We start from the raw sequence: 23,812 nt of genomic DNA on the forward strand, positions 1-23,812 counted from the left end.
GACTGAATCAAAAAAATAAGTTGATATTCGCTTACTCATCATTCTCAAAAATGAGTGAAACGATAAGTCACAAGACTTTTGATGTTTTTGAGTAGGTATTTTTACGAAAATTCTGGGGCTTTGAACCCCTCCCACTCCCTGTTTTGCGAATTTTATCAAGAAAAAGTTCGTAGTTTTTGGACTTTTTACAACTTTTAAAATTGTTGTTTCGAAATTGAGCAAGCTTTTGAAAATCGAGCATTCAAAAAAGCTCAGCTTGAGTTTCTGAAAAATATCCATATTGAATATTTCAGTATAGAAAATGGTTACGAAATTTCAAGTCGTATTGTTCCAATCTAGTAAAAAAACACAATTTTCTCAAGAATGTCCCTACTTTGAAAACCACGGGCTCAGTCTCATGAATTTCTAGGAGGCTGAAAAATTCTCTGGTTAGTCTCCCATTTGAAATAAACTTCCTCCACAATTTTCTTCAAAATCCAGGAATTTTTTTTTCAATCCACGTTTAAAAAAAACTTCAAATAAAATCTTTTACGAACGAATTGATTCACATTTTTTGATACATTTGTACAGAAATTGATCTGTTTACAATCGAATCGAATCATTTACAAACGATCAAACGATTGGTAATTAAATAAATTGATTGATTTCTTGGTGAATCATTCGCAAACGAATCAATTATTTTGCGATTGATTCGGTTTTTGTGAAATTATTGTATACGAATTGATCTGTTTTCAACTGAAGTGAATCAAATGGAATGGAATCGAATCATTCACAACCGATTGGCGATTGAACAATATGATTGATTTCTAGGTGAATAATTCGCGAACGAATTGATTAATAGTAAGTGTCATACGCATCAATTTGTTCGCGAACGAATCGAATCATTCACTCAATTTTTGATGAATCATCCGCGAACGAATAGAGTCGTATAAGTGACTCGTTCGCGAACGAATCGATTTATTAACTCAATTTATGGTGAATCATTCACTAACGAATTAAATAGTTCTTGGTGAATCATTCGCGAACGAATTGATTCGTGTAAATGACTCGTTCGCGAACTAATCGATTCATTGACTCAATTTTTGATGAATCATTCGCGAACGAATTGATTTGTTTGTATAAGTGACTCGTTGATCGTTCACGAACGAATCGATTAATTTACTCAATTTATTTTTGGTGAATCATTTACGAACGAATTGAATAAGGCTTGGTGAATCATTCGCGAACGAATTGATTCGTATAAGTGACTCGTTCGCGCACTAATCGATTCATTGACTCAATTTTTGATGAATCATTCGCGAACGAATTGACTTGTTTGTATAAGTGACTCGTTGGTCGTTCACAATCAAATCGATTAATTTACTCAATTTTTGGTGAATCATTCACGAACGAATTGAATAAGGCTTGGTGAATCATTCGCGAACGAATCGATTCATTTACTCAATTTTTAATGAATCATCTGCGAGGGAATTATTCGTATAAGTGACTCGTTCGCGAACGAATCGATTAATTTACTCAATTTTTGGTGAATCATTCACGAACGAATTGAATAAGGCTTGGTGAATCATTCGCGAACCAATCGATTCATTTAATCAATTTTTGATGAATCACCCGCGAACGAATTGATTCGTATAAGTGACTCGTTCGCGAACGAATCGATTAATTTACTCAATTTTTGGTGAATCATTCACGAACAAATTGAATAATTCTTGGTGAATCATTCGCGAACGAATTCATTCGTATAAGTGACTCGTTCGCGAACGAATCGATTCATTTACTCAATTTTTGATGAATCATCCGCGAACGAATTGATTCGTATAAGTGACTCGTTCGCGAACGAATCGATTAATTTACTCAATTTTTGGTGAATCATTCACGAACAAATTGAATAAATCTTGGTGAATCATTCGCGAACAAATTCATTCGTATAGGTGACTCGTTCGCAAACGAATCGATTTATTTACTCAATTTTCGATGAATCATTCGCGAACGAATTTATTTGTTTGTATAAGTGACTCGTTGGTCGTTCACAAACGAATCGATCAATTTATTCAATTTTTGGTGAATCATTCGCGAACAAATTGATTTGTATATAAGTGATTCGTTCACGAACGAATCAATTAATTTACTCAAGTTTTGGTGAATCATTTCGCGAACAAATTGATTTGTATAAGTGACTCGTTCACGAACGAATCGATTAATTTACTCAATTTTTGGTGAATCATTCACGAACGAGTTGAATAAGTCTTGGTGAATCATTCGCGAACAAATTGATTCGTAGGTATAAGTGACTTGTTTGCGAACGAATCGATTCATTTACTCAACTCAACTTTTGGTGAATCATTCTCGAACAAATCGAATCATTTTTTGTGAATCATTCGCGAACTAAAAACAATTGGCTGTACATCTTGCGTAGGTATAATTTATGATGCTTCGTTAGAGTCGCAGTCGCTTTTAACATCTTCAAATTTGTCTTCCAGGGGTTCCAAAACTTCTAAATTCTTGACTTTTCTCGCATTTTTTCTGCATCTGATCCTATATCGTGATCACAATAGCCATAAATATTCGACGAAAATACGCCTTGAAAAAAATCCAAATCTAAATAAGTTTCATACATTTGCACGCGACACACAAATTCAATGCTACCTATCGGGGAAAAAACACATGTATCGCACGAGGATAAAACGCCTGTCAACTCATCCAGCCGCGGCGTAACACGCACGTGGGGAAAATGGAAAAAAATCCTCGCAGATTTTCCTATCCGATGCTGTCGAGACTGGTCAATTGGAACAATTTGCCAGCGCAGTGAATCTACATTCGGTAGCGACACTAACGCTCGAGTTCGATTGCGTGTATTTGAATTGGTAATCCTTGGAAAAATTTCTACCTCTAGTGCAATTCAGCAATCCAACACACGGAGCTGGCGATGGCGATGGCGGTGTGCTGGTTTATTCGGCATACTAATCGCTTAATGCCGTACGGCGCCAACAAATTCAAATCAAAAATTCACCCGTAGTCGAAAATTTATTTCAATTTTCGACGCGTTTTTTTTCTGGTTTGTTGGCTTGTCGGGAAGAGGAACGAGCCGCGTAACACGAAACAGCGAAAAATTATTTTCCAACAAAACGACCCGTGAAAATTCGTTTTTTCCCTAGATTTTCTTTTCAATAGCGCCACCTCTGCTCTTACCCCGGTGCGTGTGTAGGATGTAATTTATTTCAGAGTTTTTTTTCTGCCCCTGCCCACCCTGTTAGTTTGCTCGCTTATTCGGTCGTCAAGGTTTTTCTAGTAAGTTTGTATGTGTACCATGTTGAGAGAGAATTCCAAAAAATATGATATTATGTACTCGTACAACGTACGAACGACGATGAGGAGAGACCTTCATTCACTCGGGATTGTGTAGTTGGCTCGAGCTCGAGCTGCGGAGAAAAGTGCGTGTGCGTGTGTATCTGTGTATAGTGTGGGATAGATGGACCCTGCTCCACCTACGACACGAATGGTCCTAAATTCGGGTTATAAAATCGACGACGGCCAGATAGGCGATCGCTAATTTTACGATTGTGTGCTTGAAAATACATCCAATAACCGGTCAAGTCTGTCTCTCCCTTTCGCTCTTATACGTACTATGCCTAATCCCCCGATAGCTGGCAGCTTTAGGTACCTTACCTCTGCTATATCTGTCGTTGGTAGGAAATGCTGCGTAAAAAAATGAGGGAGAAAAGGACGCGTTATTAATGATTAAGGTGCGTAGCTGGCTTCTCACACGCTGCTGCCGGCGTTACTGCAGCACACCACCGACCGGTGGCACGATCGTAAAACGAAAGCTCGCTTTAGGGTTTCAAAACGGCGCTGGCTGGCGAAAAGAAAAATACCAAGCTCGCAGATTGAACACCGAACAGTGGTAAATTCGGGTCTGGATTTTTCCACACCCAACGAGCACTACTTAATAGTCGTCGGTATCCTTGAACCGTATCTCTTCCATTACCGTACAGCGTACATCGACTGGCTGAGTGGCTGGCTTTTTATTAAATTGCTATCGAAGACGAGACCAATCGGTCGAGATTGAAAGAGCTACCTCGATGTCCTCTGCTATACTATATAGTCTCACGACCCTAGGGACAACGCTGATAAAAAGCTTGAAAATTTTTAAATTCTATCTCTCGTTAACCCTTTATACGTACGAAAGCTTTCAAGTTGACCGTACGTCTGATGGAATTGGAAAGATGGTCACGGTTGTGCGCCTGAATTACGAGAAACGCCAAGAAGCGTTAATTTGGCCGGTATCGTTTTACTCCGCAACGCACCGCAGCACATTACTGTATCCTTTTGTATGGTTAATTGATCCGAAATTTAAAGCTCGATAATGGGTTGTTTGATGGTGTGGTGTCTGTGGATACGAGTATTAGGGATACCGTCTCACCCTCAGTGTCTCTTCTATGCTGACCAAAAACGTCGAAGAAGCTGGATCTGTGACGTGTGTATATTTTATTCATTGCGCCAAGTTTGCATGCACGAATGTACTGCTGTGGTTTTCTTCTTTTGACTTGAATACTTTTATTTTTAATTTTGTCTGGTATGAGATGTATGGATGTGAGCTTTCCAAAGTAAAAAGAGTTGTTGAACAAGATGTCTAGCAGTCTATTCACCGAGGAATTTGATTCAAGGTGTAAATTGTCTAGCAAGCAGGGCAAAAGCAGGACTTTTGGCAATAAATCTTTTCTAATTTCTTGATGATGTGAGGGGGGGGGGGTGGTCAATATTTATTCAAGTAAAAATTTCTAGGGTTCTAATTTTTCTATTTTCGAGGAGAACCAGAAAAAAATAAGAAAAAATCAGAATCCTTGCAGGAAAAGTGAATTAATCTCGAAGTTCGATTGAAAAAAAAATGAAAAGCCGGTAAGACTTTGTTTGAAATTCAAGCAAAAAGTAATACTTACTTTTGGCATTTTTTGCAGAAAAAGTGGCAGTGTTTCTGAGATTTTGGCATAACCTGTTGTTACCTTTTAAAAGAATTTTGGCAGTATTGAGCAAAAAAAAAAACAGAACTTTTTTTGAACCATTTGGGCTAAAAAGAACGTGCCCAGTAACTTTGGCAAAAAAAATTGCCAATTTTTGCAAAACAGTACGGGTTTTTGATATCATTTAATTTTGGCAGAAATTAGGAATTGTTTACAGCATTGGCGAAAAAGCGTGATTTTTTTAGCGGTTTTGGCAAAAAAGAATGATCTTTTGATAAGTAATTTTGAGAAAAACAAAACCTTTTTGGAAATTTTGATTAAAATTAAAATTTTTTTGGGGTACTGGCGAAAAGGCAGAACTTTTGACATGGATATTTTTTTGAAGCTTGGAAAAAAATTCAGTCGACTTTCTGACATTATGCCAGGCATTAGAAAATTTGAGTGAAAATATGATCAACTTTTTCGAATATTTAGAGAAAAAAATCGATGATTTTCTGACATTAGGATATCATATTTTTTAAAAAATCACGAATCACGATCAATTCATGACATTATGTCAGACTTTTGATATCTTCGAAAAAATTAGTACTGAATTTTTGATATTATGTCAGGACAAATTCCATTGGAAACTTTGCAAATTTTGCCCAACTTTTAAGAACTTCGAGATTACGTCAGAATTTTGAAAATGTGAAAAAAATTACGATTATACGTACCCGCTTAATTCTTGGCGTGAAGCATGAAGTAGAAAACACATTCATGATTTTAAATGTTCCTTGCAGAGGACATTCTTGCCAAAAAGTAGGACTTTTTGACAATTTTGACAAAAATTGGATCTTCTGGCGATTTTTGCAGAAAAACACAGCTTTTTGAAAATCGGCAAAAATTATGACAACCTATACCTAGATGCTAGATAGATAGGTCAGTAACATCGAGAGGCCCGACAGGCAGACCGATAACCTTAAGAGATCAGACAGACGGGTCAATGACCTTTGGAAGCCAGCCAGACAGACGGCTTAATGCCCTTTAGAGGCCAGACAGGTGGAGAGACGAATATGAGAGGCTAGACAGGTTGGTCAGCGATCTCGTGAGGCTATACAACCTCGAGGAGTTAGACCGGCGGGTTAATGACCTTAACAATAAGAGGCCAGATGACCCTGAGAAGCTGAACAGACGGGTCAATGACCTGGAGCAGGCAGCTAGACGAACATACGACCTTGGGAATCTAGACAGACGGATCAATGACCTTAAGTAGACAGACAGATGACATTGATATGGCATACAGACGGGTCAATGACCTTGAGAGGATGGATAGGCAGACAGATGACATTAAAAGGCCACACAGATGGGTCAGTGACTTGAAGAGGTCAGACAGGAACCTTGAGAGGCTAGACAGATTTTTTTTTTAGTAATTTCAGCTGAAATTTAGACAAAAATAAGAACTTTTTGTCAACACGGGCGAAAAAATTATTCTTGTTTTAGTTTTTCACGCGAATAAACCTTTTGTATTGTCAAAAAAATGAGATGAAAATGCCAATTTTGGCGATGATAAAGTTGCTGGATTTTTGGTGATTGCGACAGAATGGCTTCGTTCTAGGGGACGGACGAGGCGTTTCGGCAAAATGGTAACTTTTTGATGTAGCATTGGTATCTATATAAAAAGGTGGACATTTTAATGCAACTTGTTCAAAAAAGTGGAACTTTCAGACAATCTTGGCGAAACTGCGCGAATTTTTGATAATTTTTACGAAAAGCGTCACTTGTGAAGAATTTTGGCAAAACCAACCTTACAAGGGAACCTCTTGAGGTGTCACACTCCGATTTGAACGGGACCGCGATTTTTGGAAAGAGCATAGTCTAAAACCCTCAGAACCAAATTTTTACCTGCTTAAGTTCATTTTTCGATTTTTGGCGAATTTTTCAAAATTCAAAAATTACTGTTTTTGGCGATTTATGTTTTTTTTAAAAAGTAGGTACGTATGTACTTGATCAATAAAAATGGACAAAATAAGTCCCAAAAGTAATATTAAGTACCCAAATCCAAATTTCACCATTTCCAGCCATTCTGGAGCCTCCAGTGCGATTTTTCAATTTCTCCAGAATTTTGAATTTGCTCCAGAAGGCGTGAATATGCAGTTGGGCAGCTAAAAATCGAGTTGTGTATCATACTCGACCTGTTTAACAAGTTTATCTACATTTGAGCCGATTTTGAGAGTGACACCTCAAAAGTGGCTTTTTGACCAGCTTTTTTCAAAATTAGAAAATCCAAAAAATCAAAAGTTTCCTGTTTGTGTGGAAAATTTTGAAATTTGCACGAATCGCTGTATTTTGTCCGTAACTAACCCCCCCCCCCCCCCAATCAAAATTTCACAATTTCCAGCCATTCTGGAGCCTCCAGCGCGATTTTTCAATTGCTCCAGAATTTTGAATTTGCTCCAGAAGGCGTAAACATGAAGTTAGGCAGCTAAAAATCGAGTTGTTTATCACAATCGACCTGTTTAACGAGTTTATCCACATTTGAGCCGATTTTGGGAGTGACACCTCAAGAGTGGTTTTTTGAGGTGTCACTCTCGCTCCAAAACGGCTCGAAATGGTAGAATTTGCGCTGCGAGGGTTAGTTCTTGAAGAAATACAGCAATTCGCGCAAATTTCAAAAATTTCCTTACAAACGGTTATGTTTTGATTTTTTGGATTTTTTAATTTTGAAAAAAGCTGGTCAAAAAACTACTTTTGAGGTGTCACTCCCAAAATCGGCTCAAATGTAGATAAACTTGTTAAACAGGTCGAGTATGATAAACAACTCGATTTTTAGCTGCCCAACTGCATATTCACGCCTTCTGGAGCAAATTCAAAATTCTGGAGAAATTGAAAAATCGCACTGGAGGCTCGAGAATGGCTGGAAATGGTGAAATTTGGATTTGGGTACTTAATATTACTTTTGGGACTTATTTTGTCCATTTTTATTGATCAAGTACATACGTACCTACTTTTTTAAAAAAAAGCATAAATCGTCAAAAACAATCAATTTTGAATTTTCAAAAATTCGCCAAAATTCGAAAAATGAACTTGGGCAGCTGAAAGTTTGGTTTTGGGAGTTTTAGACTATGCTCGTTCCAAAAATCGCGGTCCCGTTCACATCAGAGTGTGACACCTCAAGAGGTCCCCTTGTTAGAACTTGGCAGCATTGCCGAAAAAATATTAGACACATGTGAAAAAAAAACAGGATTTTTGTGAGAAACTTTGGTGATGAAGTACTCGTACTTAGAGCATTTTGGTGATTTTGACAAAATATAGGTAGATCTCTCGAAGAACTTTGGGGAAAATTAGGTATGTTTTTTTTTAGCAATTTTGGATCATATAAAACTACCGTTTTTTGGTAATGTTTGAAAAATTATACCTTATTAGTGTATTATTTTGGCAAAAAATCAGGACAAAACAAAAGCTGAGTACTGGAACGCATGAGAGGCCCTGTGAACAAAGCTCGGTAATTTCTCACAAAAAAACTTTGATTACTTATTGATGTGAAATTCAAGTTTCTTCTATACTTTTCACAAAATATGTCACCATCTATCAATTTTCCAATTTCAGAACGAATTGTCGAATTATCAACGACTCGAGCCTGCCTTTAAAGTAATAACTACAGCATACAAATACAAAAACACGAAAATTTGTCGTATTTCCACACAAATCCACGCAACAAACTCCACCAAATTCACTCATCGCAAAACAGCTTATACTACGGTATTCTACATTGAAATACAGTTTTTTTCCCAACACAACGTACGACACAACGGCCCCACATAAACGCTGCTAGTATTTCTTATACGAGCGCGATATTCTGCTTCGGTTCGGTGGAATGGTGGTATACGCGAAAAGCGAGTTATCGTTTATTTTCCATCAACTCGTCGCGAGTTTGACGCGCCTTATGAATAATTTCTGTACGTCTATTATGGCACTAGTAGATGGGTAAGGTAAGGGGAGACGCATTCGTCAAATTTCGTTATTGTTTCGCTTGTCGTGGAAGCGACATATCAACAGTAGCGCAGGGGTAGCGAAGGAAAGGAGGTTAGCGCGGAGTCATCTATAAAAGAAACAAATGCCAGCTCACACGCGACATTATACACATCAACAGCGCAGCTCCAGCGTGAAAACCAAAACCTAATTCCAGCGCATATTGTTAATTCGCTGATACGAGTACGTCGAGAAGGAGAAGCGAAAACTACCACCATATCAAATGTAAAATTCGAACGTCAGCTTCAGCTTCATGGCTTCATTCGAGCAGATTCCACAATCGCATACTATATACCCTACGATGAGAGTTCATTGGTCTTCTAAGCATAAATGTTGTACTCGTACTCATCGTAAACGTTTTGTGACTGTCATCTCACGTCGCACTACGTCGAATATGGATACGATAATCTGGTCGAAAATACCGTAACAAAACCGATTTTTAAAAAAAATACACTGTACAAATGCTCTCTCATTTTTAGTCTTCGTTTCTGTTAATTATTCGAGCAAACCAAAAAAGCAATATTTTCCCAAGGCTGTAGGTACTCATAAGGTATAATACATACATCTCTCTAGTAACTATACGTATCTCTTTTTCTATCAAGTTTTCTCCTCCCAAAAAGAGTTTTGTTTGGTGAACATTTCGCAGCACTGTGCGTTCAAGTTGCAAACAATGTCGACAGCTCTTGATTCTTTGCACCATCAGCAGCATGGTAGCGCTTTTTCGCATTTGTCTGTTGGCTTATCTTTATCTCGGTATAAAAATAAATTACCGCTTCAAACGTTAAGTTTTGCGTTTGACTGATAAATCTTCATTAGAAAGTTGTGTGCGAGTAGTAAATGAGAGTGAATTTATAGTTAGTAAATATTTTAAAATGAAAAAGGTGCCCGGTTTCGGGTAATATTTATCCCACGCGAACACACTTCGCCAAATACAACGGCTCGATAAATTATGGATTTCGTTTAATTCGTTACAAATGCTACGTAGTACACTCGTACTTCGAACGCCCTCCGGTTTCGCTCTCTCGTGTACTTTACCAACATAGATACCGATTAGATGATAATTTTCGCGCACAAAATCAAGAAATTAAGTCACTATATCTACAATTATTTCATTTCGCAGTGTCATTATATCTTTATACGGAACCAAACTGTCAGCAGTTTGTTTTTTCATTACATAATATATATATATACTTTTTTAACCAAAGCCAAGTTGAGGAAAATCCTTGATACATGTGTCCAAATTTTTGAAAACATAAGATACAAATAAAATGTATTCACAAACATTTTTCCAGGAAAAAGATGGAAACCCTTACCTCCTCCTAGTCCTCCTCTTTTCGGGTCTAAATTTGAAATAAAACTAGAAACAAGACAATTTACCGGTAAAGAGCTTCACACGATGATTTCCACTCAGAAGTAAGTACCTAATAAGGAAAGTTGGTGGTTTTTCAAGTTCGCCTTTATCGTAATATTCAAAAACAAATACCCATCCTTGAATTGGTAAACAAAATTGGAGGATGTTGAAATTTTCAGAAGTTAGTGCTCCCGAAATTGAAATTACTCTATTTTCTCATTTTTGCCAATTATTTTGACTACGTTCAGTGTCGTGTTGACCGAGTATGATTTTGGTTATCGGTTTTCAAATTGGTTCGAAATGTTGTTTGTACGATTTTTGAAACTCGAAATTCCCACAAAATTCCATCAAATTGGAGTTGTAAAGCTAAAATTTATTCTAAAAACTAATTTCAATACGCTGCGAAATACTGCAGGTGACTTTCAAGTCGTTTTGGAGCCCTCGCAGCAACTTTTTAAAAATTACTGGAGCCTCCAGCAGATTTTTGAAACTTTGAATTTTCACAAAATTTTATCAAATAGAGATGGAAAGCTGAAATTTACTCTACACTCCAATATTAACATCCTCTGAAGACGAGTTCAGGTGGGTTCAAGTCATTTTAGAGCCTCCAGCGACTTTTCTGAAAATTACTAGAGCCTCCAGCAGATTTTTGAAACTTGAAATTTCTCCAACATCAATTTATCAAATGGAGTTGGCAAACTGAAATTTACTTCGCAGACTACATGGTGGTTTCAAATGGTTTTGAAGCTTCCAGCTACTTGTAGGAAATTTCAATTTTCCGAAAACACGCCATACAACCTTTCAAAAAGTCGCTGGAGGCTCCAAAACGACTTGAAATTCACCTGCAGTACTTCGTAGCGTATTGAAATTAGTTTTTAGAATAAATTTTAGCTTTACAACTCCAATTTGATGGAATTTTGTGGGAATTTCGAGTATCAAAAATCGGCTAGAGGCTCCAGAACTGTTCAAAACGGGTTGAAACAGGTTTCAATCGATTTGGCATGTCGAAAATAGGGCACATCCCAAATTTCAGCTCTCTTGGTCAATTTGGTAAAATTTTGATTTTTCCCCTCATTTTTAACCTAAATTCGATTTTCAAAAATTCACTAAAAATCGAAAAACGCACTTTAGCACTTAAAATTTTGACAGGTGATAAATTTTAGCATGATCTTTCGATCTACATTTGTAAAGTTTCAAAAATTTCGTGCAAGTCCCATGTTGAAACGAAAAATCTGCGAATTCGGCTCACCTGTCAATCAAAATGGCCGCCATTTTGTAAGTAAGGCCAACTTCTTTTTGGGCACGTTTGCTTTAAAATGTTCCTTAGGATGTCCCCTTTAAGAAAAAAGTTGTCCCGTTGGATCGGCGGGGGGTGAGGGGGTGGAAAAGTCCTGTCTTTTTCGCTAAGATTGCCAAAGAGTCATGATTTCTGATGAAGTTCCAAACAAATTAATATCATGTTTGTTACCAAAATTATCGAAAAGCTAACTTATATTTTTGCCAAAATTCCCAAAAAAGTCTTGTTTTTGCCGAAATACTTGGATAATCTAGTACCCTACTATTTTTTAGTTTTCAGTTATTTTTGTACAGTTTTAAAATTTTAACAAATTGAATCTTCATCAGTTTTGTATTTTTTTTTGTAGAATTGTTGAAAAAATGATCTGATTTTTCTCCAAAGTTTCCCAAATGTTTTGAACTTTGCAAAAATTCCAACGAAAAAGACACAATTTTTGTCACAAATGCTGAAAAGTTTTGTTTTTGGTCAATAAAGTGCTCAGAAAAAGTCCTGTTTTTTGCCATTGCTGTAAAAAAAAAAGTCCAAATATCCCTGCCAAGATTTTCAAAAAACTGTGAATTTTCGTTTACATTTCCGAAAAAAATGATTGTTTTTGCCAAAAAGTTGAATAATAATTTTTGTTGGCTAAAAGTGTTCAAAGAATATCCTGCTTTTTCACCAAAATTTCCCAAACTAGACTTAGGAGAATTATTCCAACATCAAAGATACAATTTCTGCCACAATTGCCAAAAAGTTATGTTTTTTGTCAGAATTCTCCGAAAATCGTACTATCAAAAAGCAGAATTTTCGGAGAATTCTTGTTTTGAACAAAAAATCTATAGTGGGATAATTATTATTAGGTATTATTTTCTTTTTGACAGAATTGTTGAAGAATTGCGTTTTTTGCCAAAATTCCTCTAGAAAGTTTTGAAATTTTACCAATTCTACCAAAAATTCATTTTAAAAAAGGTACGATTTTTAGATTTTTGTTTCTTTCCATTTAATGAATTCTCCTTTTTTTCAAGATTTTGACTTACGTATTTATTTTTCTTACTTTTTCTCTATAATACAAAAATTCTAGCTCAAATCCATCCTTCCTTTCCCCTACCACGATCAAAAAATTGGAGAAATGTCTTGACAGAAGTACTGATTCAATATGTAATCCTGTTTTTTTAGAGAACTTACTTTAGTTTATCGTGTGTAACAATTGATCAAATGCAAACAAAATTCCCTTATTGGATTTTGTGTTGCGGTAATATTCTATACCTACTATAAGATAATTTTCAAATCCAGTGATGGTAATTTTATTTAGGTACTTTATTTTTTGTTTCAGGTGAGTAAAAATTTCTATCACGATGGAAAGAGAATTTATAATCTTGTAAGTAAGTTAATTTTATTTATGGTTCACGCATTCACTCAATGAAATGAACTCCTCACAAAAAAAAATCAAAATTGGAAAAAATCCAATTTTCAATTTCAAACATCAAAAAAAGTTTAAATTTATTAAGTTGTCTTATTTGGACCTCTTTCTGACGTATTTCATGAAAAAGTTGATAAAAATTACACTCACAACAAAAAAATAAAAATTCGTTCATTTTTTGAATTTTTTCGAATTTTAATTTTTTTTGTGAGGAGGTCATTTCATCGAGTGAAGGGTTTTTTTTGAACTTTTTCAACAGATACGTAAAAATAGGGGTCAAATGGGTCAACTTCACCTATCAAAACTTTTTTTCATGTTTTAAATCAAAAAATCACATTTTTTTTGCAAACTTTAAATTTTTTCAACTCAACTTTCCAACATGCTACTATCCCAATTTTTTAATATGTTGTTCAGCATGAAAAGTTGTCCGTAATATATTTTTTTTAGAATTTTTGAGAGTCGGAACGATGTAAAAACTACACTTCGAAACTTTTTGAGCTAATTTTTTGTACGAAAAAAAGTGGCAACACTGATTTTTATGATATCATCAAAAAGCCTTTCAAACCCCCTAACTATGGGAAAATGTTCCATTTTGGTAGGTATTGCGGTTATCAAGTAATCCACTGCTGAAATGGATGATATTTTTGGTTCACTGAAAACTTTGACACCCCCTGGCTGCCTTTAAAAATGGGCTAGAGGGCTGCGATTTGCGCCATTGGTCATCCCTTCCGTAGGTCTTTCCACAGGAAAAATTTCAAAAAAATCGCAGAACCCCTCCCCCACCACTTCTTGGTCCAATTGACGTGGAATGACCCATCTTCAAATTTTCCACATTTTTAGTTAGGTACGGTTTTTTGAACTTCCTCGAACTACGTTCCGCAGAGTGCAGAAATCTTTCAAAGATCTGAGGAGTGTGCTTATGATCATACTCACTCCCGAGATTACGATTCTAGTTCCCAAAATTGATTAAATTTGGTCTGTTTTGAGCTCTTGTACGATCCAGTGATGAGCTACGTTTTGTAATCTGTCGCGAAAGTGAATACAACTGGAGCTGATGCGACCTGCATTTCTGCGCCAGGAGGAGTGAGAAAATGACGTGAAAATAAAGAAGAGAAAAAGTTTGCGCATTTGTAACGTCAGAAGTAACGAAACTGTCAATTTTTTAAATTCGCATTTGTATTATTAATGTGTGATAAGTTGGAAAAATCTATTTCACTGACTAATAATAGTCGTTGAAACGTCGTTTATCTCGATACCTGAAGCCACTGTACAGAGATTAGGGATACGTGAAAAATGTAAGACACGGTACACCACGTTAAATGGACGCCATCACACTCGGACGATGTGCACAACTACACATACTTACGTAGAATACGACTTGAAAACGTCGGAATGTCGAGGTCGACACATTTGTCGTTTCAACAATACCACCATTTATAAAGTAGAGCGAAAGCAGACGAGGTGTGTGAGATGAAAACCTCGGCGAGCGACTGCGAAATTAATTCGCACGTGTCGTAAGGGCCCGGAAAACAGAAACGGTGGAATGAAATTACTCGGCGATGGCGACAGAGAGTAAGAGAGATGTGGGAGAAGAGGAAGGATGGTCATTTAAGGGTACAAGATGCGAAGATTTAGGCTTCCAAGGATACACAACATTGCGGGGGGACTCGACTACACGAGTATGGTAGAGCGTTATGCAAAGCATCGAATCTCGCAATTATAACTCGAGATGTCGTTGAAAAATCAACTCTTGCGGACGGATACACGGTGGACGTTTGAAATAAATGGCGGCAAGAAAATGCTGTACCGAAGAAGAAAGGTGTAGGTATGGTGGTTTTTCGGCGGCAACTGCTGCCTGCGGGTCGTTAGGTGTAGGTGGTGACTGGTGAGTTACGTATGTGCGAAAATTTTCAGCAAACGTAGCAGACCATTAAACTTGGCATGTACGACGTCGTCGTCGTCTACCGGCTGGGGCAAGGTGTGGAAGAGAGGCAACAATACGGCGAGCTTTTCAACAAATAACTAGTGCCATACGTCATATGGTTGAAATTAGGGTGTACGATACATTTTGGACAAGAAGGTACCCGCTACGTCGTCGAAGAGCTAAAGGCTCGACGACGCTCTGGGAGACTGCGGAGAGAGCACCTCAATTGTTAAACTATAGTACCTACTAACAACGTGGTTATTACAAGGGTGTGCGGGAAATAGCTTGCGGAACGCGGCATAATACGACGTCTTAATTTCATAACAATGCGCGGTTAGTTTTGTTGGTAATTTATTCGCACAATTATAGCATTTACTCGGCTCAAAAGTTAATTCGCGAGCCCGACGCGGCGCCTTTTCTAAAGGTGTTATTTTTTACGAGTTTCTTGTATAAGTATAAGAGTATTATATATATATGAGGTGAACGCAGCCAAGGAGCGGTTTCGACGTTTTCCTTATTACGGCGATGCCACCGACGACGACGACGAAGACCTACCCTCTGGATAAATTAATAACTTCTTTAGGCGCTGCTGCGGTGGTATAGCCATCGTAAAGTATAAGTAACAGTTGCGTGGCCTGCTAAAATACCCCTCTACCCCTCGGTTCAACCATTCTGTCACTTTTGAGACTTATTAAAACCGTTTATTTGGCTGTGTGGAGTTCCTGCAAAGCAACGCTATGTTTGTCGTTCACAAATTACGTGTCGTATTTAAAGGTTCTAGGTGTTGCGATTGTCGCCATCGACGAGGCGTTGAGATTTTTTATGTTCATTTTTTGAACGAATTTTTCGCAGAGGAGAATTACCTATTGATGGCGTTGAAGTCAGTTTCACTTTTTGTTGACCTTGGAGAAGGAAAATTCGCTGGTACATTCGAAGGATACCCAAGATGTGTTTTTTGGGGCTTTCAACCCTTTGACTTGTAGCGGTAGAAATGATCACTCTTTCCACCATAGGTGGTAGAAAATGAACATTTCTACGTAATTCTACAAGATACTCGTGATGTCACACGCATTTTGTTAAGGTATTCGTGACGTCAGCCGTTGGAAATATTCACGACTCATCAACCCTTCCACGATACCACCACCAATTTGCTACCGCCAATGAGACCTACGCGACGCGCGCCGCTATGTCCCTACTTTCACACCAAATATCCGTCATCCCTGCCGCTTTTACATTGAACTTTCACCCTTATAAGCTCCTGCACAAGCGTTTTTTCCTCAGTTGTTAGTTCCAACAACTCACCACGCTAGCTGTTCCGGTTGTTGTATGCATTCCTCCTCACGCTTTCGACTTCTTGCTGCCCAGTGGAATACCTCGGTGACCAAGAATTATGAATACCAATTTATGCTGTGGATATGCTTTCTAAGGACGCTTGGAACTTATCCCATTCATCATAGACCAACATATCGAGTCACGCCTTACACGTTCTTATATCTCTACCGTATTGTGGGATATAAGTCATGAAGGATCATAAATGAGGAACCATGGAATGTAACTAGCACTCGGGTGTCGGGGTTAAAAGCTCGTCAGTAGACACGGCACTCCAGAGAACACGATGTCCTTAACCAAGACCCCAACAGGGGGTTGTATATGAGCTTTCCGGTTTTGGGCTCAATATGCAACTAAAAACGTTGAAAGCCTGCCACCAAATTACACATTCGATTTATTACGTTTTCTATAGAAGTTTATAATTATCATTTAATTATAGAAGTTTCATTTATGTATACGATTTGAGCAACCTGTGATATTACGTGTTTACGCTATCAATACATGAATTTATTATTTGGCTAATTGAGATGTCATAATTTCCTTTGTACGCTTTAACCCTGAGAAGATCTACCATCAGGGCTTCCTACCTGAACAACTTATGACGTTTTCTACTATTTTATGACTTCATGCTTCATGATATCAAGTTCCCCGTTAAATCGTGTATTTGTTACGGTTCACGAGGCTCCTTAGGAAAGAGTCAGAGGACATAATGTTGGTGGATAATTGCATTTATGCGAAGAAATGCAATTATACCGAGAATCAACAAAAGTAATGCGTTCGAATATGCAATCCACCCCCCTACATTGCGGACGAGGACCAGATAATTACTTTCTCCCCCTACAGACTCCTTCCTATTTCTTGGATTTTTACTGGAAACCGAGTTTGGGTAAACTGTTTCTGAAAGTGAATTAAATCTGGAATCGATTCCTCAGCTCATTTGAAGAGAGTTTCTCATCAATCGATGTACTGAACATTTAGATTTACGTGACGGTAGGTAATATTTCTTCGATATGAAATTCGGCTCCTAATAGCGACCTTACCTGCCACATGCTTTCTTTTCATATTCCACACCGGGTGTACTGTATGTTGCGAAAATAAATTACTCGTATATGAGTCGCATTTCCTGCAATTGTGTGCACTGTGTAGTGGTACAACTGTACCTCTACCTACCTACAGTACATATTGGTAGAGTACTATGATTGTACGTATACAATACAGTTCAACGCTACTATGTTTTCAGCTCGCAAAAAGCATCGAACAACGTTTCAAAAGTCGACTATTACTCGCTAATAAAATATTAATCCGGAGCTTCGCGACCAATTCTTTTTTGTATGCGCGAATCGTCGTCTTGTATTTTCTGAAACTATTTGCTCGAGAAAAGAAAGCGAAAAATGACAATAGCCTGGAACGTGCCTAATAAATGTACGACTTTTTCCCAATTAAATCGTATTCAAAATGCTAAGAATACTCGAGTAATGATGTCGAGTTGACGAAATGACTATACATACATCATTGGCGAATTAGGTATCATCGTTATTAGTGTCGAGTACCTCAATCGAATGTCATACTTTGATTCATTTCTCTCATGGTCTCATTCTTTCGCGGTCTTTTAGATTATTTTTAACGAGGGGGGGGGGAGTTGAGTTTTTTAGGCAAATAACCTCTATAGAAATTGTAACGAAAGTGTTCAAGTTTGTCGTTCAGTAGCTGAGTTGAGTAGTGGCGAACTTTTTCCTTCGCTTTGTTTGGGCTTCTGTTTCTTTTTTTAAACTGAATTTTAAAAAAATAATATATATTATTCAAATTTTAATAAAATGTTGAGCCAAAAAACGTAGTTACTTTTTGAAAAATTTCGAAAATTCAATTTTTGCATTTATCATGGAGGGAATAAAAATCCTGATAATATCAGTGAGTGAATAATTTGCGAAAGTATCGGCCTTCTTATATATACTTTTGCATTGTTTTTCAACTAGCTACAATACAAAATAGTCAAAATCTGCCTTTCTGTCAAAAATGGCTAAAAATCTCCAAATAGCCTCGTTTCTTGCCCAAAATTGTAACTTTTTCGCAAAATAAAAAAAAAATTCAAGAAACGTCCGTTACGTCTCCTAAAAATTACCTAAGAATCCCACTTTTTTGCCTAAAAAAATGTCAATGACCAAAAAATGTCTCCCATTTTCAACGAACACTGCGAAAAAGTACTATTTATTGGCCAATAATTGCCAAAAATTTCGCGCTTTTCCCGAAAGTAGCCAGTCTTACTTTCTGCTAAACAATGTAGAAATTCTCGATTTCTTGCAAAAAATTCTAGAAAGTTTTATTTTTTTCAAAAAATTATTCAAGTCTTCCCTATGGCTGAAAATGCTACCTTTTTCGCAGTTGAAGAGGATGTTGCATTCTGGACATGATGGGGGAGGCTGTTTGAGGAATATGAATTGGTGAGTAAGAAGAGAGTGACCAGTTCTGAGTCGGGTGAGAATAACCTCAGATCTCCGTTGAAGTTGTTCAGAAGTTTTCCATAAAGATAGACAGCATTTACTGTGAAGCTAGTGAACCCCCTACAAACTTTAGGAATTTCTATATTACTAATAAATTCATAGTATCAGCAACAACAAATCCAACAAACCCAGTCAGAACTTTAATCAAAAAACAAATTCAAAATATTTCAAACCATTCTGAAAATCACTCCTGTATTCTCCAAAATTCTTTAGGAAATTACCATGTAAGCCTATTAGACCTCACTTCCGAGTACAATAAACTTCCTCCCTGGGAATTAATTTTACCAGAATTCAATCTATCCTTATCCCAATACAAAAAAAAATGAGTACCCATCTGGTTTCATCAAAGAAAAATATACTGAGATCATAGCAGAATATCATGAATTTATTTTATGCTTCACAGATGGTTCTAAAAATGAGTTTGAATATGCAGGCTATGCTTTTTCTATTGATGGTAAAATTACCAACTTCACAGCTCATAAATATTCTTCAATTTTCAATTTAGAAGTTTCTGCTATACTCCATTGCCTACAAAAGATCTCTACTTCAAAAAGCCCTAACAAAAAATTCCTGATTCAGTCAGACTCACTCTCTGCTCTTTTATCAATTCAAAACAAATTTTCTGAACATCAACTTGTTCATAAGATCCATAAAATCATCTATAAACTTCAGTCTACTGACAAAATTATTAAATTTATGTTTGTCCCAAGTCATGTAGGCATTGAAGGAAATCAGGCGGTAGATTAATCTGCTAAAACATGTGTTACCCCCTCTAAAATTTTCTCTGTGACCCATGATGACATTATTAACATTCTAAAAATCATCCAAAACTCCAATTGGCAAAACCTATGGAACTCGAAAAACAAATCACAAACTATTTACCCACAAAAAATCAATCCTCCCTTGGAAGCACCTTAGTCACCCAAATAGATCAGAAGAAATTATAATCACCCGCCTCCGAATTGGTCATATGCCAAATTAACCCACAGCCATTTGTTCACCAAAGCTCCTAAACCCATCTGTCAATTCTGTAATTCTGAAATAATCTCCACTCAACACGTTCTATTCTATTGTCCCTCCCTCAAAACAAAACATCAATCCTTAAACATTTCAGACCTCAACCCTACAATTCCTGACAATATCAAGCAGATGGAAAACATTCTTAAATACATCAAAGAAATCAATCTTTCAAACCAAATCTAGACTAACCCTTCGAAACTGGGCGTAAAAATCCTGGCAATTATACATGCCCAGTATAAAAAAATGTCAAAAAAAATGGAGTGTTTTTTATTCTTTTCAGTTTATTTTCAGAGCTTGGGATTAGAGACCATGAAGATTGAAACACTTCATGCATTAAAGTTTTAGAATGGAGCTTTAGGTCTGATAGAGAGATTGGAATATTGGCAAGGGAAAGATGCAATAAAATTTCCAAAAATAGTCAGTTTTTCAGGAAGTTTTGAATTTTTACTTTTTCAAAAAAATTGTCCAAATATTATCGCTTTTTGCTAGAAATTGTCCGAAAACCATTCCTTTTGTTAAAATTGTCAGTCTCGTTTCATTTGTCCAAGAATTCCTTTTTTTTCGTCAGAATTGCCAAAATCGTAACTTTGCTGCCAAAGAATTGTCTAAAAGTTTCGATTTTTTTCTAACAAGTTTCGAAATAATTCAAATTTTTAAAATAAACGCATTTCAATTTGTAATATTCTGTTTTTTTTTGTACGTATTAAAATGTTTTACTAACATTTTGTCACTTTTTTGGGTACTTTTCAATTACTTTTTGGTTGTTTTTTCGAGCTTTTTCGGTTACTGAAATTGTTTTTTTTGGGGGGGGGGTGAGGGGGGTTTGAGTTGGAGCCCTGCCCTCGCTCCACTCAAATCTGTTTACTATTCATTTTCGAAATTGAAATTTTAAAAAACTCGTCATTAAAATTCTAAAATTTTGAATCAGAGGAAACAAACCAATTTTTTCAAACGTTGTTTTTCACCTCTCGAAACCCGAATATTTTGAAAGCTTTTGCACATTGCTTCATTCGGGTCAATTCTTCTCTCAAAAAATCCCAGTTTGAAACTTCCATAAATTCAAAAATGAACCTAACAATTTTTTAATGAACCTATAATAACTTAACGTAAGTAGGTGTTATGATGTACTTAGGTACATATGTATCAGTTGGCAAAATTGTCATTTCATTTTTATTTGCATTTCATCTTAAAAACTTCATTTTATTCCACAAAATTGGTACTTTTTCTCATACTAGTCGAAAAACTTTCAGTCAACCTCCCCTCCCCACAAAAAACTCCAGTATATTTTCTTGTCAGATTGGCTTATTTTCGTCAAGATGAATAAAAAATAAAAAAAATAAAAAATTGTACAACTCTAATTAAAATAAGTATCCAAACCTGTGAAGAAAACAGTAGGAGAAAGATTTTTTTAGGGAGGGGGGCAAACGATCCATTCTGCGCGTGATTGGTTGAATCATTTTGAGAATTTTTAAATTAACGTTTCGAAAGCAGTTGCAGTTGTCTACATTCGTTATTTTCGAAACAAGATTTTGATTTTGGAAAGGAGGAGTCCCGATAAGGCCATTTTTTGACCCCACCACAGTTATCGACTAGACCATTCCTAAAATATTGTAATAAATATCCAAAATACGAATCGGTGGTTGGTTAACCCAAAATGACCATTTTTTGGGCTCCAGGGGTTCCCAAAGTTGTGATTACAAAAAGAATTTTAGGAACCACCGAGTATTATTTTCAAAAACTTGTTTAGCTTAAAATATCTGTTCGAACTTGATAAACGTTATACGGGGTGATTTTCCTATTTTCGACCCTCGTGGACAGAAATGGAGGGGGGGGGGTTAAAAATGCCAAAATCACGTTTTCACGATTTCAATGAAGTAAAATCTGAGAATTTGGCCCAAAAAAGCTTAATTTTGAAAGTTACAGGAAAAATCGAATGAAAAATTATCGAGCACTTGCCAGCGTGGTTCAAATGTAAATCCTTCAAATTCATTTGAAAAAATTTGCTTAAATACCTTTTTTAGGGGTGTCCAAAGTGGGGGGCTCTAAAAAAAGGTTTCAAAATTACGAATATACAGGGTGCTTAATTAAACTTTTTCATCAAGATAATTGAATATATACCTCAAAACGTTACGTTTGTCGCAAATCGCAGGTTTCTAGTTTTCCAGGGGTTCCCAAAATTTCGAAATTGCGAAAAAATGGAAAACTGGATTTTTGAGTACCAGCGGAAAATTGTATTGAGCTCGCAATTTGGTAGGATGAAGGTCTTTCAGATATGTACTAATAAACTGTAAAAAAAACTTTTTAGGGTGGCTCAAACTAGTAGGTTCAAAACGATAGTTCCTAAATTTTCTAAAAATCAAACACAGTGGTCCAGTCGATAACTGTGGTGGGACCAAAAAATGGCCTTATCGGGACTCCTCTTTTCTTATGCGATTGCGAGGTGCGCTTTTTTTATCTATTGAATGAGTTCAAACTTTAGGTATCGAGGTTGATGATAAGAATCAGACTGTTTTGTTTAAAAATCAGATATGTTCTCTGTTTCGCGAGAGAAATGAAAGAATCTAAAATATAGTGCGAGGCCACGTGAAAAGAGTTCAAAACAAAATAATCCTTTGAATAGAGCAGACAGTTTACATAAAATGAGTGCAAACTAGGTAATCTCTTAATGTATTTTGCACGAGTACGAACGCGGGTAGCCCAATTTCGAAAAACTAATTTCTACCTGTTTATACGACTGAAAAAGGAAGATTAAACTACATATATTCATACGTATCATTTCCGTAACTACTTACGCTATGTTGACTTTGGTCCATTTCAAAGTAGGTAGGTATAAACAATATATTAGCCAAAACATACTACTTTTTTCAGTAATTTTCTCTTCTCGTTTTCCGAGTATGATGGTTGTTGGAAGACGAATTTCTAATTCGATGGTGCATGTACCGATTTTCTTTCGGAATTAGCTTTCTTTTTAGTTTTGCTAAACCTGAAAACGTTTTCATTTTCCTGCCATGGTACAATGGTACGTATCATGGCAGAGTACCTATCAACTGTCATTATGTGATGGTGGAAAAAAAAGTATGCACCTTATACTTACTCGTATAGCAAGTGCGAGTAAATTTAGAAGGGTTGAAAGTACTCATTCGTATAGACAGTCGTCGAGTAAAGTATGATGAATTCCGAGCTGCTTGATTTAAACTATAGATGAAATTTCCTCTCTCTCTCTCTCGCTCCGTGGTACGTAGTGTACGTAGAATGCGGTATAATAATGTTCGGCTGCAACGTGTTTCGTGGCTGGAATTACAATGAATTGTACTTTTTAAAAGTTGATCTTTAATAAGATTTATTTTAACGCGGTTTCTCCTACAAAACATTCGTATTCTCTCGTTGGCGTTCTCGTGATAATAATGTATGCGAATCTATATCTACATTATTTTATTGCAGACTAACCCTCTGAGTATTTTTCTTGGTGGTTTTATTGACGCGACGACTAGACTCTTTGAACGAACCGAAGTCTAATTTAAGGGAAAGAGTTTCCCAAGAAAATATTGTGTACTTACTTGTTAAAGTATATTTGTACGATACCTCTGTACCTGTACCTACACATATTACGCGTAGGTAATACACGTACATATGGAAGTAAGCTTGCGTAGGTTTGTGTAATCTATCGAATTTCAAAGTTCTGTATAGTCGAGAAGAAATTTACATTATTGTTGAAGAAATTTCTGCAGACAAATACAAAGACGCAATTCGCGGATATATGGTCTTGAATTACGAATATCCGCGTTCCGGTATCAGCTTACCTCGTGGTGGCAATACGATTGCTCAGACACACACACTGAATCTGTTATGCAAACTGAGTACTAATTTTTCGTATCGATGCCGATGGGGAAGTGGCTGTTCAGTTGCTTTGTGCGAGAATATTTGCGGAAATCAAAGTTACGACCATATTTGCTTGTTTCCAAGGATCAAGTGCTGAGGATCTTCACGAAAGGGAACTGAACGAGGAAGAAAGTCGTGGTTTTTAAGCA

At 36.6% G+C, this 23,812-nt stretch overlaps 1 long non-coding RNA gene across 1 annotated transcript in view; it reads left to right on the top strand.

The window, feature by feature from the left end:
• Positions 1–23,812, top strand: part of LOC135846271 (uncharacterized) — a 200,407-nt gene that overhangs the window by 136,815 nt on the left and 39,780 nt on the right. The window lies entirely within an intron of this gene.

This window comes from Planococcus citri, chromosome 5 (assembly GCF_950023065.1).
Source record: "Planococcus citri chromosome 5, ihPlaCitr1.1, whole genome shotgun sequence".
In the NCBI taxonomy this organism is placed as follows: Eukaryota; Metazoa; Arthropoda; class Insecta; order Hemiptera; family Pseudococcidae; genus Planococcus; species Planococcus citri.